The sequence below is a fragment of the Habropoda laboriosa genome, unplaced genomic scaffold, assembly GCF_001263275.1.
Source record: "Habropoda laboriosa isolate 0110345459 unplaced genomic scaffold, ASM126327v1 scaffold212, whole genome shotgun sequence".
In the NCBI taxonomy this organism is placed as follows: Eukaryota; Metazoa; Arthropoda; class Insecta; order Hymenoptera; family Apidae; genus Habropoda; species Habropoda laboriosa.
In genome coordinates, this window is record NW_017100509.1 from 4,424,034 (window position 1) to 4,440,317 (window position 16,284).

Below are 16,284 nucleotides of genomic sequence, written 5' to 3' on the forward strand. Positions count from 1 at the left end.
CTAAAGGGTAGAACGTTGATTTCTTTCTCAACTATCGACGCAATTAACCTCTCGACAACCAATCTACTGTATCTTATACGGACTATATGTTTTTCCCACGTCGCTCGCGTCAATACCAGATACGAACATATGCAACTGGTTGATTATGGCTGTCTCTATGTGTACATAAAACAGCGATATCGTAATATTGTTTAAACTATTCATTGAAAGATGTATCTCTGTGCAGTAATACATACACAATGATAGATATAAGATGGAGATCTACCACACGAGGTTTCATTTCCAAAGTAAGTTTATGCCTCTGCACGCACAGTGAAGTTTTCGTTCCGCGGTCTTGGTCGTGTTTAGGGGTTAAGATTGAAGTATCCTTGGTACTGTTCGGATATAGAATGACCGCGTTTCGAAATGAATCATATGATCACGATTGATCAGGTTGTCAATTAATAATATACATACATCGATGTGCGCAGTATTTATTTATTACTAACGTGCAGTACAATGCAGTAAGTAGTGTTTCAAATAAATTTCAAATTTCAGTGAAAATTTTTTACGATCTGTATTAGGTGTAAATGAATTTGTTGGTAAGAAATGGATAGTTTGAGGGGTAATGAAGTTTTTCTCATTTATAATTCGGTGAATGATATTTCAATGCACAATTAACACGAGTATTTCACAATTTCGATTATTTCAGATTATAAATAAAGAGATACCTGTCACTCGCGTTCATTTGTAATTTATTATAATCGAATCAGAAATTTGTCTCGTACACAAATGTAAACTCGAATATCCTCATAATTATTACAATTTGCTGAAGTAACTAAAATTCATTTGCACTTTGTTCCATTATGAAGTTTGAAAAATGTTTTTACAATTGTTCATTTTACACACATACACCGTGTATAATCTCTGATACAAGTATGGAATTGAAATTTTGTATCGGACAGGATCAGATTCGGTCAGAATAACACAAGTGCGAGCGTTCATGTTTTCTATAGAGACATACATGAACAATTACGGCAACAATTTTAAACAGATACACAAATCGTTCATTGCACGCGTTCGGACAATCGTCCGATAGGATCGATAGCCTTGCCAATCGAGATTGATGCATTTGTAAATTAATATTGTCTCGAACTGTTAATGTGATTATCATTTATTCGTAGTAAACATTAAGATTGTCTGTGATATTATGTAGGCGTCATAGTTACATTAGCTTTCAAGGTGTAGCATTGTACCGTGTGTGTTACGTTCTAGCAATCGATCTATAATAAGCAAGAACAAAAACCGAACGAAATTGTTAAGAAAGTTCTCGTCGTCTTGATACGTTCGATTTACTTTCGATTATCTCGAATGTGTGTTTCGAACAAATCCAATTGTTCGGAATAATACAGAGTTTATTTTCTTTTTTTCATTTCGCTCTTTTTGTACATATTAGGTGAATATTAATGAATGAATGATTATGAACAATTGTCAAGATGTTATTATCGTTTCGCATGAATGAAGGAGTATATTATACACACATATATATATATACACACACATATACATTATAATTAAGTTCTTCGTCGTTTCCTATCGAAGACCGTTAGAATTCTAGAATCCTAGCATACGAAAAGTTTTTTTTATAAAATTCACAAGAACCAGTAGCTGATGATGTAACTGCTTCCGAGTTCTTCCGTTCAAGGTGTACGAGCCAAGTATTGTAGTTTCGTGTTGCGTTAATCAAATACATACATATGTATATCGTGTGCGCGTGACTGGTGTGTGCATGTGCGTGCGTTCATGCGTACGTGTGATAACGTGCGCGCTCGTGCGTGTATGTGTGTGTGAATGAGTGACAATTACATCCTCGTATGTAATACGAATTCTATGTGTATATCGTGTGCGCGTGACTGGTGTGTGCATGTGCGTGCGTTCATGCGTACGTGTGATAACGTGCGCGTTCGTGCGTGTATGTGTGTGTGAATGAGTGACAATTACATCCTCGTATGTAATACGAATTCTATGTATAATATAACCTATATTATACTGTACACGCATATACATGCTGCGTAAAAGTAGTGCTTGACCTGAAGGAGGCAAGTTATGCAATAAAGATCGTTTTTTCCACTAATACTGTTTTAAATGTTTATTTTTAGAGCTTCTTTTTTAACACGTGTAAAAAAGTTTGATGTGAGAAGTGTTTCACTTCAATTTATTTTCTTGTTTGAGAAATACACTTACAAAATGAGGTTTAAATGTTTTTAATTTTTTTTAATTTTTCAATAAAATGGTATAATTAAAGAGTCTTGGAAACTTGAAATTTGGGATTCGATGAAAAAATTGACTTTTATTTTATCGTCTATTTTTCTCGATCAAATATTTTACAAGATGAAACGAAATAAAATAAATAAAAGTAAGTAAGTAATTGTTTCTAATCTTACTTTTTCTTTGAATCCGTAAACAAACCGACACATTGAATTACATCAAATTAGTTACAATGTTTGACGTTATTGCTTAACGTTGTACCATTTATATCTGATTTTCATCGACTGTGAAATGACCTGATTAATAACTAACGAAAAACAAATGAAAATAAAGATCCAATGAAAAAGAAAACATAATAATTAGCATGAAATTTAGAGAATTCCGAATTTTTTTCTTTTCTAACATCGTCGACAAATATTTATCCATGTAAAATGTCCTAACTTAATCAACAATCCCTCGTTTCGAGTAATATTTTACGTTTTCGGTTAAATCGTTGCATGAAATTTTTACTTTACAATTACAGGATTATGGATTTCTGAGGGTTTTCCAATGAAAATGATTGTAAACGTGACTATATTTGAAAGAATATCTCAATTACACAAATAATCGACTGTTGAACCTTTCTATTTCATTCGCGCTCAATGTTTCTCACTCTCGTCGTCTTCGATGCACCGAAGCGAAGTTACAACCGGCGATTCCCTGAACACCTTTTTTCTTTTCTTTTCTTTTCTTTTTTTTTTTTACATGGAGGAAAGCTTGCATAGACATTCCTACTCACTAAAACCCTCGTCATCGTTTTCAAATACTTTCGGGTAACCCCCTCTTCCCCTCGACTAAAAAAAAAGGTTTTGTGTATCATCCCTGGTGGGGATCGAACCCACGACCTTTGGATTAGAAGTCCAACGCGCTATCCTCTGCGCCACAGGGACTTGGTTCCCCGAACACCAACCTCCCCGGATGAGTGTCACAACGCGGTCCTGTGAGCCTCCGACACTCATCCGGGGATTACTGTGCAGTAGGGCCCAGTATCACGTGATCAAAAAATTGCTATTGCCCCGTATAATGCGATCGAAAAATTGCTGTTGCCCCGTATAATGCGATCAAAAAATTGCTGTTACTCCCGTATAACGCGATCAAAAAAAAGAAAAGAAAAGAAAGTTTGAATTTGGAATTTTGGATTAATTAAATTTGACCCAAAAAATGATGTCGGTGGAACTTAATTTGTATTATATTACTCTCGAGTTATAGAGGTCCTGCTGTACTGCGAAATTTCTCCTTTTGTCTCAAAATAAGTGTCCTTTCTTTGTCGAAGAAATTTTAGAGTATTGATAGTTTTTTCTTCAATTTTGAAGTGAACTGTAAATCTGCATAGGCAACAAGTAAAAAATATATAGACCATGTTTGTAAATTATCTTGGATTGCTCTTTTAATTCAAAGGCCAAGGAAGCATATAGTTTGATTTAATAGAACGATAACCAGGGAAACCTGAATATCGTAGCCTTGAGAAAAATCACCTTTACCGTGCAACTTTTGGCCTTGTTACCTTTCTGCAATTTCGTACGGTTGCACCAATACATAGTAAGTGTTAAAATCTGTATTACATGGAATACGTTTCATTCGACTTCTCCTTATCTTGTGTTTCAATTGAGTCGAACAGTTTATTATTTTATTTTCTCGAAGATATCGTTAAACGATCGGCCTTCGTTGTAAAAATAATTTGTGTATCGTTAGGAGTGGCGGCTACGAATTTCAAATCACATGCTTCCATCACACATAGCGTGATAAGATTCCACTGTAATATGTGTATCTCTTGAATTATCGGCGGATTTTTAACGGCCATTCATTTAGGTTAATTAATATCACTTTCTTTCACAATTTCTCTCTTTTTTTTAAGAAATACTCTTGGATGAGTTTTCAAAAATGCATCTCCTTCGTTAATATGTTTTTTTAATACCTCTCATTTATGTTTTACGTTGAAACTCGAAATTTGTTATTTCTTGTCTTATCTAACTGTTCTACCAATGAGATACTGTGTCTTTTATCGCATCCTATTTTCGTTTTAAGAAATATTTTTAGAAATTTGTTTATTTATAGCGAATGAGTAAAAAAAGTTTAGAGGAGATATGAGATTGATAAAATTGCGCGTACGATAATAAAAAAAAATATGCTGGCAATTTCTAGTGAGTTTTTTTATTCCTAGCAATTTCTAACGAGTATTTATTTGATTATTTCTCTCCATATGACGTTTACAATATTTCCCCCTTTGAAAATGTGTAAAAGGTTAGGTATCGAGAGTGGTCAATTGTCCAATGAGTCTGGCTGACGGCAATTGTCAGTATTGTTCGCTCTCGAGTCACGTTATCAGGCTGAAATAAAAAGGACGTAACTCAGAAGCGATAAGAGAGAAGTGTTTTCTCCAGTGTTGATCACTTCAATGGCTAGGCACGAGGATATAAGTACTTGATTGGCGTAACAAAGTTCCAAAGAGAAGACGATAAGTGAGCATTTGAGAGTATAAACGAAAATCATCTTTTCGATGATACTTGAGTAATTTTTTAAAAGGTTCGTTTTCATGTGCAAAAAAAATAGCAAAAATTAAATTTGAAAAAATGTAAATAATTGAATTTCACATAGTGCTTTATTTCTACTGCGTTGAATTCCTTTAAATCAGGAGCTTTTCAAAACTAAGCTCTTTACAGACGACTGTTTTTTCTCGCAATTTTCTAGGATACGAACGCGAGGTCTGTCAAAGGTGGTGAAAAGTGCTTTTAAACCAAATTGGTCTTGCGACGGACCATTCGATAGTTTATCGAAAGGAAACAATTGTTACGAAGTTTCAACTCGCTATCTCGAACAGTTACAGGGAAAATTCGGATTATCAGTTTTTTCTCTATTTTCCCTATTTAACAGTAGGTAGAAATTTTGAAAAAAAATGTAGCATAGAGCAGATACAGAGACGTATGCGAGGGAATTTTTTCCGATTTCTCCCTTGCAAATCCTGGCTGTAAGAAAAATGTGAGAAAAAACGCAATATCTCTGGAGATATTGTAGGTATCAGACATGTTAGTTATTGCTTGATCCGGTACACTTATTTGAGAATATTCATAGATCGAGAAGAGGCGCTTTGGAAAGAAATTGGAGCATCTGCTTTTTGCACCTTCGGTACCGAACTGAAATTCATTTCTTTGAAACGTTAACGGCTTTCACGCATCTACAGAGTCTGGGTTGAAAAGAAAAGAAGGCTATACAGGGGAATACAGCTGGTGGTATATACATTATACGGAGATATAACGTGGACTCTATCGCGCCCTTCGAACCATTCAAGTCTATTCATACGAATAGATTCCATTACGTGCTATGAAAAGTTTCGTTTTCCTTTGCCGGAGCTTCGGTTTACCGTGTACTTTCTTGAAGGAAGAAACGTTCGATGTGATTCTTTTGGGATGTATTTAGTTACGTTTATGGTAGAATTTGAAGTTGCTGAGATTTTAGAAGTTGTGTGATATAGTTAGCTTTGCGATTGGAGATAACGAAGGAAAATGAAGAAATTTCGTGGCAGATGTAGCAGACACTGAAAAGTAGCTCCGCACTAACGTCGATCTTTTAGGTGCGTGTTTAACGGTTGGAATAATTACGTCGGATTTGAAACTTTCACCCACTTTTCTCCGTACATATTTTCTCCTATTATTCGAACCAAGTTCAAATTTTGACTCGTTATTAATTGTGACACTTTTTGAAAAGTCTACAGTGTTGGAAAAGTCTATTTTCAAATTTTCACTCGTCATTAATTATAACACTTGAAAAAATCTAGTTTCGCCAACTTTTCTGTATTCATATTTTCTCCTACTATTCGAACCAAGTTCAAATTTTGATCGTTACACTTTTCAAAAGGTCCACAGCGTTCTTTAAATATCTATAACATCGCCATTTTTACGAATTCGGGCAAATCCTTTCAGAGACATAATTTCGAAAACGTAAACTCTCAGAAAATGCAGAAAAATCGATTTTTTAAAAAATCTAGACTAAAGTATTCCCTTAAAAATTGTCCTGTCGTTGGACAATTTGTTTCCAAGTATATCAAATAAATTTCAATGAATCCCTAATCAATTTTTCTTCGCTGCAACCATATCTACGCGTAGTTTGAACAAGTTTTAAGAAATTGGAAAGAAAGTTTTCAAAGGATTCTAAGAAGATGGTAAGGTAGGTATTTGTTCCAAAATAATGGAAGAAGTAACGTAACGAGAGTGTTAATATTCGAATCACAAATGTTGGATCTTTTTTCCTACATTGTTACACGATCCATCTTTTCCACGATCCAGGTCAATGCTTACCATTTCTATTTGGCGAGACCACACGATACCGAGACCTATGGCCCCCGTGTCTCGTGTTGTGTCGTTGTAAGATGGAATACGCAACTTTGCAAAGTTGGCCCGTATATCTTTGACGTAAATACCTCTCTTGGATAAAAATCATTGACGTAAGTGATACGTAAGTACACGCTACATTCACCGAGAGCGTCTATAAAGTTGTGAAAGCCGTGCCGTGGAATAGATGTAGATACATGTATTGTATATTTTACTCATTTCATTCCATCACCGACGCTTTTTCATTGTCGCCACGGTGAAACCTCTGGTTCGTGTTTTTCTCCACTTGAAAGATAAAGATGAAAGAAAATCGAAGAAAAAGTAAATAATGAATTAAGCACCCATTTCTGTATTTTTCTTTAATAATTTCCTGTTTTGTGTTCTTTGCGAAAGAATCGTCGTTTTTACGTCGATGCATGGTTCCAAGATAAAAATTTCTGCTAAGAATTTTAAACGGTAATGCTTGAAACAATTGTGAGTATTTTGGTTGCTTAAAGAAGGGTTAATGTCGTTTAGCCCTTTACTACGCGTTTGGTGAATTTTTAACTGGCGCTTTCGACACAAAACTGCAACACTTTCTTTAAACTTTACAAAAAGTTGAGTTGTTTTTTCACGCTACGTAATTGTCATAAATGAGAATTTTTTCAATGCATTTTTCCAGAGATACGAATGTTAGCTTTTGTTTCTTAAATGGAACTGTAGTATTTTTTAAACGTTTTTCATTAGAACGAATCATAACTACACACGTGTTGCAAAATTTCACGAAACCTACTTACAATTCCCAATGTGGAATTGATCGTAAAGAGCTCTAAAATAAAAAGGTGAAAAGATGTTGCAAAGTGACGCAAATTAATAAAGAATCGACACACCTTCTACCTCGTAGGAATGTTATCGACTGCTAGTAAAATAAAAATAAAAAAAAAAGTTGTGGCATTAGGAAAATAAAAGATTCACATTGCAAAGTGCCAATAAACAACAACTGCGTCTCTGACGGTGCTACGATCGTTCTCGCGAGTAGTACGCAGTCTTAGTTTGTCGTTAGATGAATCAGAGTGCATTCAGATAGCGGAAAAGTTGATATGCTGCTTACACTCGGTGAATTTGGAAAGTTCCAAGTTCTTTGGAAAAGAGGAAAATGCATTTTATGCGCTTTGAAAATAATGTAACAACGCTTGGACATGTTGCAAGTACCAAAGGAAAGAAACGAAATGTAATTACATCTGATGACAACGTTCTTATGGTTTTAACATGTATTTCAAAGAAAATCCATTCACTTTCATTCGTGGTGCCGCTGTTGATACTGGATTATCTCGCAGTTCTATTATTAGAATTGCGGAGAAGAATGATTAGCATTCTTATAAAAGGAACAAAGTGTAAGATTTACGCGTAACAGATTAACTATGTGCGACGTCTAAATTTTACAGCATGGATGTAAAATAATGTGGAAATATTGAATGACAATTCTTTGCGATCGTTTGAAGTAGCGAAGAATCGAGGAGTTAGACCGAACGCTATCGGCCAGCTAAAACCTACTTGACTGTGCTACTGATACAAATTCTCCACGATTTTACAACTTTCCATAAAACGAAATGGCCTAATGTGGCATCTTGTTGAAATCGTCTCAACAAACGCTGTTGTAGGATTAACCCCTTAACGTTCATGCTCGTGACTCACGCGTGCACTCTTAGAATAAGTGCACTTTTTTCTTTTTTTTTTTTTTGAAGTATTTTACTTCACTCTCCATGTTGCGTTATTCTTTCTGTCACGGCGAACAAAAGTAAGTTGCGGCATTGTAAATAATGGGAAACTTATTTGTACGCGCTTGTAAAATAATTCAGAGAAAGACAAAATTGAGCTTATTTGGAACGTCGAGGTGAGGAGAATTGGAGCGTTAAGGGGTTGAGAATAGAAAAATACAGGGTTTTATTTAAAAGAAATTAACTTGACTTTGATATCTCCCTCAGTGCTCTACGCCTACAGAAAAATTATTTAAACCACCTAATCTCCCCCTGTTTATTGAACAACTTTCGCAAGAATACTTTTTTATATTTTTCATATTTTTACGGTTAAACGGAACACCCTGTATGTATATGCAATCGTAGGAAGTATAAGAGAAACTTTGTGGCGGAATCGGGCGGGAAATAAGTCATGAAACAAAGTGGCAAATGAGGAAGGAACTTTTCCAAGGTTTCGTTTTTTCTAAAAAAATCAAATCTGAAAATGATGTTTAGTCCTCAGTCACCTTGTCGTCGTCTACAAAATACGATTTGTAAACAGATAGGACTGCAAACGTCATAGTGCATACATGTCGCAGAATGTTTCACGAGTGACAAGGTTCGGGAAAATGTGATAAATAGTTAGCACGTTAGAAACTGAAAATTGTTAGAAATATCAATTTTTTGACAAACATTTTACACGCAAACTCAACGCAGCTCAAAGCTTCGGTAGAAAAAATTGATTCTGCATATTTGATATTAATACAGGTTATAATTATTCGTAGTTGCACTTGTCGACGCGAAATATTTATAATATTTACGTAGAAACTATCGCCTTTCGCCCCTTTCAAATTTTTTATGTAAAGTAAATGTTAACTAACAAAATATTGAAATACATTGGATGTATTAAGTAAAAGCTACTTTATAAGATATTATATGAGCACTCTGAGTATGTTCAACTGCGCACACTTCCGCTTATTCCAAATAAAGTACATAAATAGGTGAAAGAAGCAGCATGATGCATCGAACTATTTGTTCATGGTATCTATATGTATTTAGTGACGTAAATTCAATCACATGGTATATTTAGTAATGCCACGACCCTAGTGCGGTGATATGGATCGTTTGTTCTATCGTTAAGTAACTTTCTCTGCTTTCAAAGTATTTACAATTTTTTTTTTTTTTTTTGGTTTGTTAATTTTCTCTTTAGGTTACATTTTAAATAAAGCTAGTTTTCTTTTCTGCAGGATTATGCAATGCTCGATTCCTTGTACTTTGACGATTGCAATCTTTCTATAGACTTACTGAGAAGTAAGGCAGTTTCATAGAAAGTTACATATTATTGCTACTGACAACAGTAGGTAAGATCAATTTCTTTGAATTAAAGAATTGATAATATATGTGTGTTGCTTTTCATATATCCGTATGCAGATTGAATTATAGATTCATGTTTTCACGAGAGGTTTCCCGACCGTCATATTTTCATCTTCACATCGTAAACAACGTGATAATATGCGTGATACTACGTTTTTTATAATACTATATCAGCGAATACTGTTTTCGTATTTATGAGTGTAATATCTGGTTTAGTGTATTTATATCTTTGAATCGCTTCGGAAAATAAATATAAGTATCAACTTTACTCCTAAATTTCGTGTAGTAAGAGTATTAATAAGTATGATTGAGTATCTTTTGTTATAAAGTTGTTGATAATACAGTAATCTGTAATCGTAGCAAGTGTATTATAAGCAAGTAACAGAATTAGAGTTAAAAGAAAGATATAATTTTAAATATAGTAAAAGTAAGGATTATATTTTATCTTGTCCTGTAATTTTTTATCTCAATCTATGTTAATACAGTTCTGAACCGATTATTCTTCTTTAATTTTATCTTCCTATGTGTATGTCATAGGAATTAGAAATTTGTTAATTTTGTTCATTTATAAACTGTCTTAATAGTAAATTTTCAATTTTCTTAAAATTTCAATCATTCATATTTCCATTAAACGTATCAATCTTTTTTTGTATTTTCTAAGCTATTTAACTTTCATAGTAAATTGATTCCTCGAACTAGAAATGTAAGTTGCTATACAGACAATACGGTATTTGTCGAAATGAAAGAGTTCTCGCGAATATGTGACCAACGATAGAAATGAATGTTGCTGGCACCCCTTGACGACTTGTCCTTGTCGACCTCGAGAGCATCAGAGAGCATAGACCCTTCAGGTCGTCATGGCGACCAACCAGAGACTGGAAGCACACGGTCAAAGAACATCTCGTTCGTCTCCCCTTACCCTTGTCAATTAATTTCTGCAAATCTTACTATCATTCTTTGCTACAGCCTACAATTGTTTCTGCCGACTAACCAACGACATATATGTATGTACATATTCACCGTTCTTTCTCAATTTTTCATTTTACTCGCTGTGCTATTCTTTGTTTACAAATATGTCCTCTCTGATTTTTCTCGGTCTATTTTGAAAATTGGTATTTCGGTAATTCTGTATGATTTTCCTCGGTTTGTTAGGTCTATTAGATTATCTAGGTATACAATTAATATTCAGTTGCATTAATATTTAGTCACTATAATCCTTGAGAAATTTGGCGAAAAAATGGCGCCAATTTCAAATAGTGCAAATCTTGTACATCTCAAAGGGGAAGAATTGTACAAGTTTTTTCGAATAATTAAAGCGTAAAAATACTGTATTATCACTTCACGATTCCCTGATTCGAAGCTGAAGAATTTGTATGCGTCAATAAAGACGTCAATTTCAACTGTTCATTCCGAAATGTACACGTAAAGCAATAAAATCGTTAATAAACGTATTATTAGTACTTATCGCGACATTGCCGCTGCTTGTTAGTGCAAACATGAAGCCTAAAGATAGCGAAGTGCACGTATACTTACTTGATAAGTACTCAAATTCGAGCAGTTTGAAACGAAAAAATTTAATTCTTATTTTTTCGATTTATTTTTACATATAGAATCACACCCTTTTATATCTAATTATGACATTAGCTCGAATAGTTTTACTTAAGTTTAACGAACTGGTGATCTCTTGAATTATCAACAGAGTATATCATAATTTATTTTTATCAATATTTTATGTAATATCGATGAATCTCCACGTGAAATTAAATTTTTTAATTCTTTTTTTTTTTTAATTTTCAAATTTTATTATTAACTTTTCTGGCAACATGGTCAGTGTAACTTTTGCTTTTGACAGCATTTATTACTGCTGGATGGCAATCGGTCACACAGAGTACTCAACGCTCTATTGCTTCGTACTCTTAAGGGTTAAAATCATGAGAACGTCCCACGCTCTAAAACTAGTGATTTTTAATATCGTGTGATAGAAACTTCTTGCGTAATGATCTGATTCACTGTGTGTAAAAAATTTCTGTATAAGTATGTCAAATTAAGAAAATAAAAAATGGTGAATTTTAGAATGAAACCTTACCATTTTTACTATTTATAAAATCAACATTTTCTCAAATAAAAATGTTCACTCTTGCAATACTACCGGCAATAAAGTCTTACGTATACTTTACCCCTAAAATCAACAATTTCGATTAATGAAATTTGAATTTCTCGTTAAAAAAGTTGTCTGTTAAATTGTAAAGAATAATTAGAAATGGAAAAGTAGGGAAGGATTAATCTAACCTTAAGAGCTTTGTAACATGTCTTTTGAATTGAATACAACAAGGCTCATTATGTAACGTCGTTCAGTTGAAACCGTTTCATTGTGGAGTATACCGGAATCTGTTATGTGGTATTATACAATAGTATATATATTTTTTTTTTTTTACGTCATCGTTCACATGTAATTGATTTTAATTTACGTGTTTACATTGATATTCTCACAGGGGGTCTGATTCATCTATAAAAGGTCAATTAGGACAACGATTCTGATATGCTTTAGTATGGCTACATGGCAATAAATAATCGAGTGGTTGTAATTGTGGGAATATAAACTTTCCGATAGCTTTCCATTTAAAATTCCTTACTCTATTGGTTTCATAGATGTGTTTCGTGATAATAGATCGTTTCTCTACGAACAAATAACAAAAATATCAATTGTTTTCTGGAATAAACTATTTAATGAATTAATTGTATTATTTTGAGGTTAATTGATAAATTATTAACGAGAAGAACTCATTGGACGTATCTTCATTATGCACAATCCAATAAATGTGTATTAGCTTCGGTGATTTTATTGATTTTCCCTTTTTGTAAAAGCGTTGCAGATTACTGGTGACACATATATACATACATAAGTATATACATGTATGCTTAATGAACGATGACGACACTTAGTTCATAAACCGATTAATTCAGCCTTTTGTTGACGTCATTATTTACATGCTGTTACCTAATCCACCCATGGTAACAAAGCATGGTAGAAACCTTGGCTAATAAAGAAAGTGTAATTTTTTTCTTTTCTGAAAAAAAGGTTATGTGTACTTAATAAACGTTTGAGATACTTTACAATAAAAAAGGAGAGAATGTTATAACTTGACGTGATTTTCCAATACAATAGCTTGTAACAATAAACAATTGTTATTAGGAAATTTCAATCTGAATGAAGATGACGCCTTTTTCTTCGCCATCTGTCGAGGGCTTCCGTAACTTATTTCCATATATCGATTTGTTCTATCGATTTACCCTTGTTTTTATCGATCGCGTATCGACCTATGTGCATACATTTTTATAAGACAAATAGTATCTCTTTTTATGTTATACTAATAATCTTTAGTTCTATTACCTATTAGTATCGTCAAAATATAAGTGAATCTTTTTCAAATAATTGCTCGAAGTCAGTGAATATATCCATTGAAAAATTACGTGGAATGCAAAGGGATAAGTTGTAGCTCCCAGGGCTTCCTACTCGAAATAACCAGCGCTGTTGCTACATTCATGATCGTATCGCCCCGTTTCAAGTCCAACACTTTCACTATTTGAGAGGTGGTGAAGAATAATGTCAATTCTATGATACAACAAAGACTATCCACGCCCAATTATCAAGTGGCGTCTGCAACATTTATACAGGTACAGGTTATAAATAGCATTGTAGAATAAGTAATTTTATTTCTCAAACACTGTGTAATTTTAATTTCACTACTTTGACTCGCAGGAATAGAAACATTGACAAACTTTTATAAAAGCTAAACTATTAGTGATTCTAGATTCTCGTTGTAACTAGAATTAAAATACCATTTAAATTCGTGGTTATAGTGCGTAGTAAATATCTTATAGCATTACATAATTTTTTATTATATTATACATATTTTATGATATTTAATAAAAAAAAATGCTATTTCTAAGCAAACCTTTTCGATCATTGTACCCATGTGCTACTGAAAGCATACTTCCGAGAGAACTCTAACGGGAAGGATAGGTTGGCCGAGTGGATAGCGCTTGAGGTTTGTAACCGAACTTTCCCAGGTTCGAGACTCGCTTCCTTGAGCCGAGGCTGGGTTTCTTTCTCAAGTTGAATTTGTTCCTCACAATCTACTCTTGTGTGGTATAAAATTTACTTACAGTCCTCAATGTGTTATCCATATATTATTTCTCTAATATCATGGGTGTCAATTGGGACTAAAAATAAACCTTTCCCTAAACCAATTAAAACTAGCCAGGTATTCGTATCGTTTCTATAGTACGAGTGCAAGGATCGATTTGGTTACAATTTAATTTTTGCTGTTGATTTTTTTATTTATTTACAATTTTTGCTAAACAGCAAACGAATACACTAAACTTTATTAGAGTTTATTTGTAATGTTACACATTAATATTGCACACTTAAGTTCATTTTAATCAGTTTTAACGTAAAGCAAGAATGAAATACTGTAATATCTTTAGAATTGACAAGTTATATTGAATTTTGTTTTCAAACAGAATTTTAATCTTTCACAATTACAGCCAAAAGTTACGCCCATAAAATTTACAGTCATCCATTTCTTGTTTATTACAAAACACTATCTGTTTATATGTTGGTACAAAGTCCAATAATCGTGTTTTTAATTATACTGACAAACAATTTGAAACACACGAATACTAATAGACATGTGTATATTACTGATGGATAATAATTGTAATTAGCTCTCTGAGAGAAATTACGGTGTTTCGTTATACTTTGTGCATATGATAACGATCTTCATCGTTGAAAGCAACGTTACTTTTATGAATGAAAGTGAAAAATCAAATTTTCAACGTTTAAACAAAAAAAAAAAAACGTACAGAAATGACTGAGTAAAATTATTAGATGTTTTATTTAAAGTTTTATTTTTCATTACACTCCCGTGACTTACAATTACAAATATGAAGACTAGTGGAATGAACTGTAGACTCTTTTCCGCATCTCTACGTGCGTCTTATTCACAGATTGTTGACTCATGTTATTTTCTGCCTACTATCATGTGTTTTCACGTCTCCTGGAAATAAATACTTTCTGCGATGTGTTTACGAATTTCGTTTGATGGCATTTTTTATTTATTTTGCTTTTTTCTCAGCAGTTGTATTGGAACTTTCTATTAAACAGTGAAGTATTAATTAAACTTCATTTAAAATTGAATATAAGCAAAGAAGTAAAAGCGAAATTTAAAAGGACACGAAATTCATTACACTTCTATCTACATATTTGATCAGTATCATTTTATTCATCAATGGTAAGTATTTTTTTAAAATAAAGAGTCAGTAAAAATGAATATTTTGATCAGTATAAATAATTAATTGTCAGTATTAAGTAGGCATCTTGTCAGTACAATTTTGTTTATTTAGTTGGCATTAATTTGTTTTTTGGACAATAAAATTTAAATTTTTTGGTTAGGTTAGGATATTTTATTATACAGACTTATATTACGTACTGATGTTTTAGTTTGAATACTGACAATTTACTTAAGATACCGATTAAAATTTGTTTTAAATACCAATCCAATAAATAGCAACCAATTAATTACTGTAACATTTCATAGGAACAAAGGATTAATGTACTATCAGATTCTTTGACAAATGCAATCGAATAAGGGATTGCGTGCATTATGAATGCTTAATCAAAAAGATAGAAATGAAAAAATTCCAAATGATTCATATGAAAATGTAGTATATCATTGTTTATTTTTAACTTCAGCTTTGGAACGTGGAAATACGTTCATAACCCTTTCTTATTTGCATCATTCTGTCACTATTAAATGGAACGATAAACGTATATGCATTTTTTCACGGAACAAGTATAATTATACACAATGGTAGTATTCGTTCTCACGATCTGATAAGATTGTTAAAGAAAATATGATTCTCGTCTGATATACATAGATTATTACGAAATTTCTTCTTTCACACTTTGAAAAATAAAATATTTTTTTTATTCAATTATTGCCATATATTGTCGTTCTTTATATACGCACATAATAATTCTTTTCATACAATTGGTTGATCCTGAAGATTTGAAAGTGTTAAAAATAAATTGATAAATTTCTTACATTTTATGAAGAAAGTAATGATAAAAAAAATTTCACGACAATAAAACTTTCGTATTCGTGGGATTTTCGTCGTGTTAATGTCGAATAAGGTACACGTTTAAGTAGCTTTATGAGAAATGTCGTTTGAAAATATAGCTCCGCACGTACGATTAGCGGTAAAGTCACGTGTTGACATCGAGGTGTTAAAAGAATTAATTCCGGATATGACTCATACGTGCTCGCTATAATTTGCATTGAAGTTCGTCGTCCATTACCTGTTGTAGAAAAGTCCAAGCTTCAAACGTTCGATTTACACTTGTATATTCTCCTCCTACATTTCTCTAGAAAAACTGCAGATAGAGAAATATTGTGCTGCTTTTTATGTCAGTATCACAACGTAAAATTAATTATGGTAAAATGAAATTTAATTATGGTAATAAATTCAAATAGGAGTTTTAATTTATATAACTTTTCATAATTCGTTAAATAATTCAATAA

The 16,284-nt window shown here is 32.8% G+C and overlaps 1 non-coding gene across 1 annotated transcript; it reads right to left on the reverse strand.

Moving 5' to 3' along the window:
- Positions 1 to 3,103: 3,103 nt before the first annotated feature.
- Trnar-ucu lies at positions 3,104 to 3,176 on the reverse strand. The gene has a single exon. It is a non-coding gene; the product is annotated as a tRNA-Arg (tRNA).
- Positions 3,177 to 16,284: the final 13,108 nt, after the last annotated feature.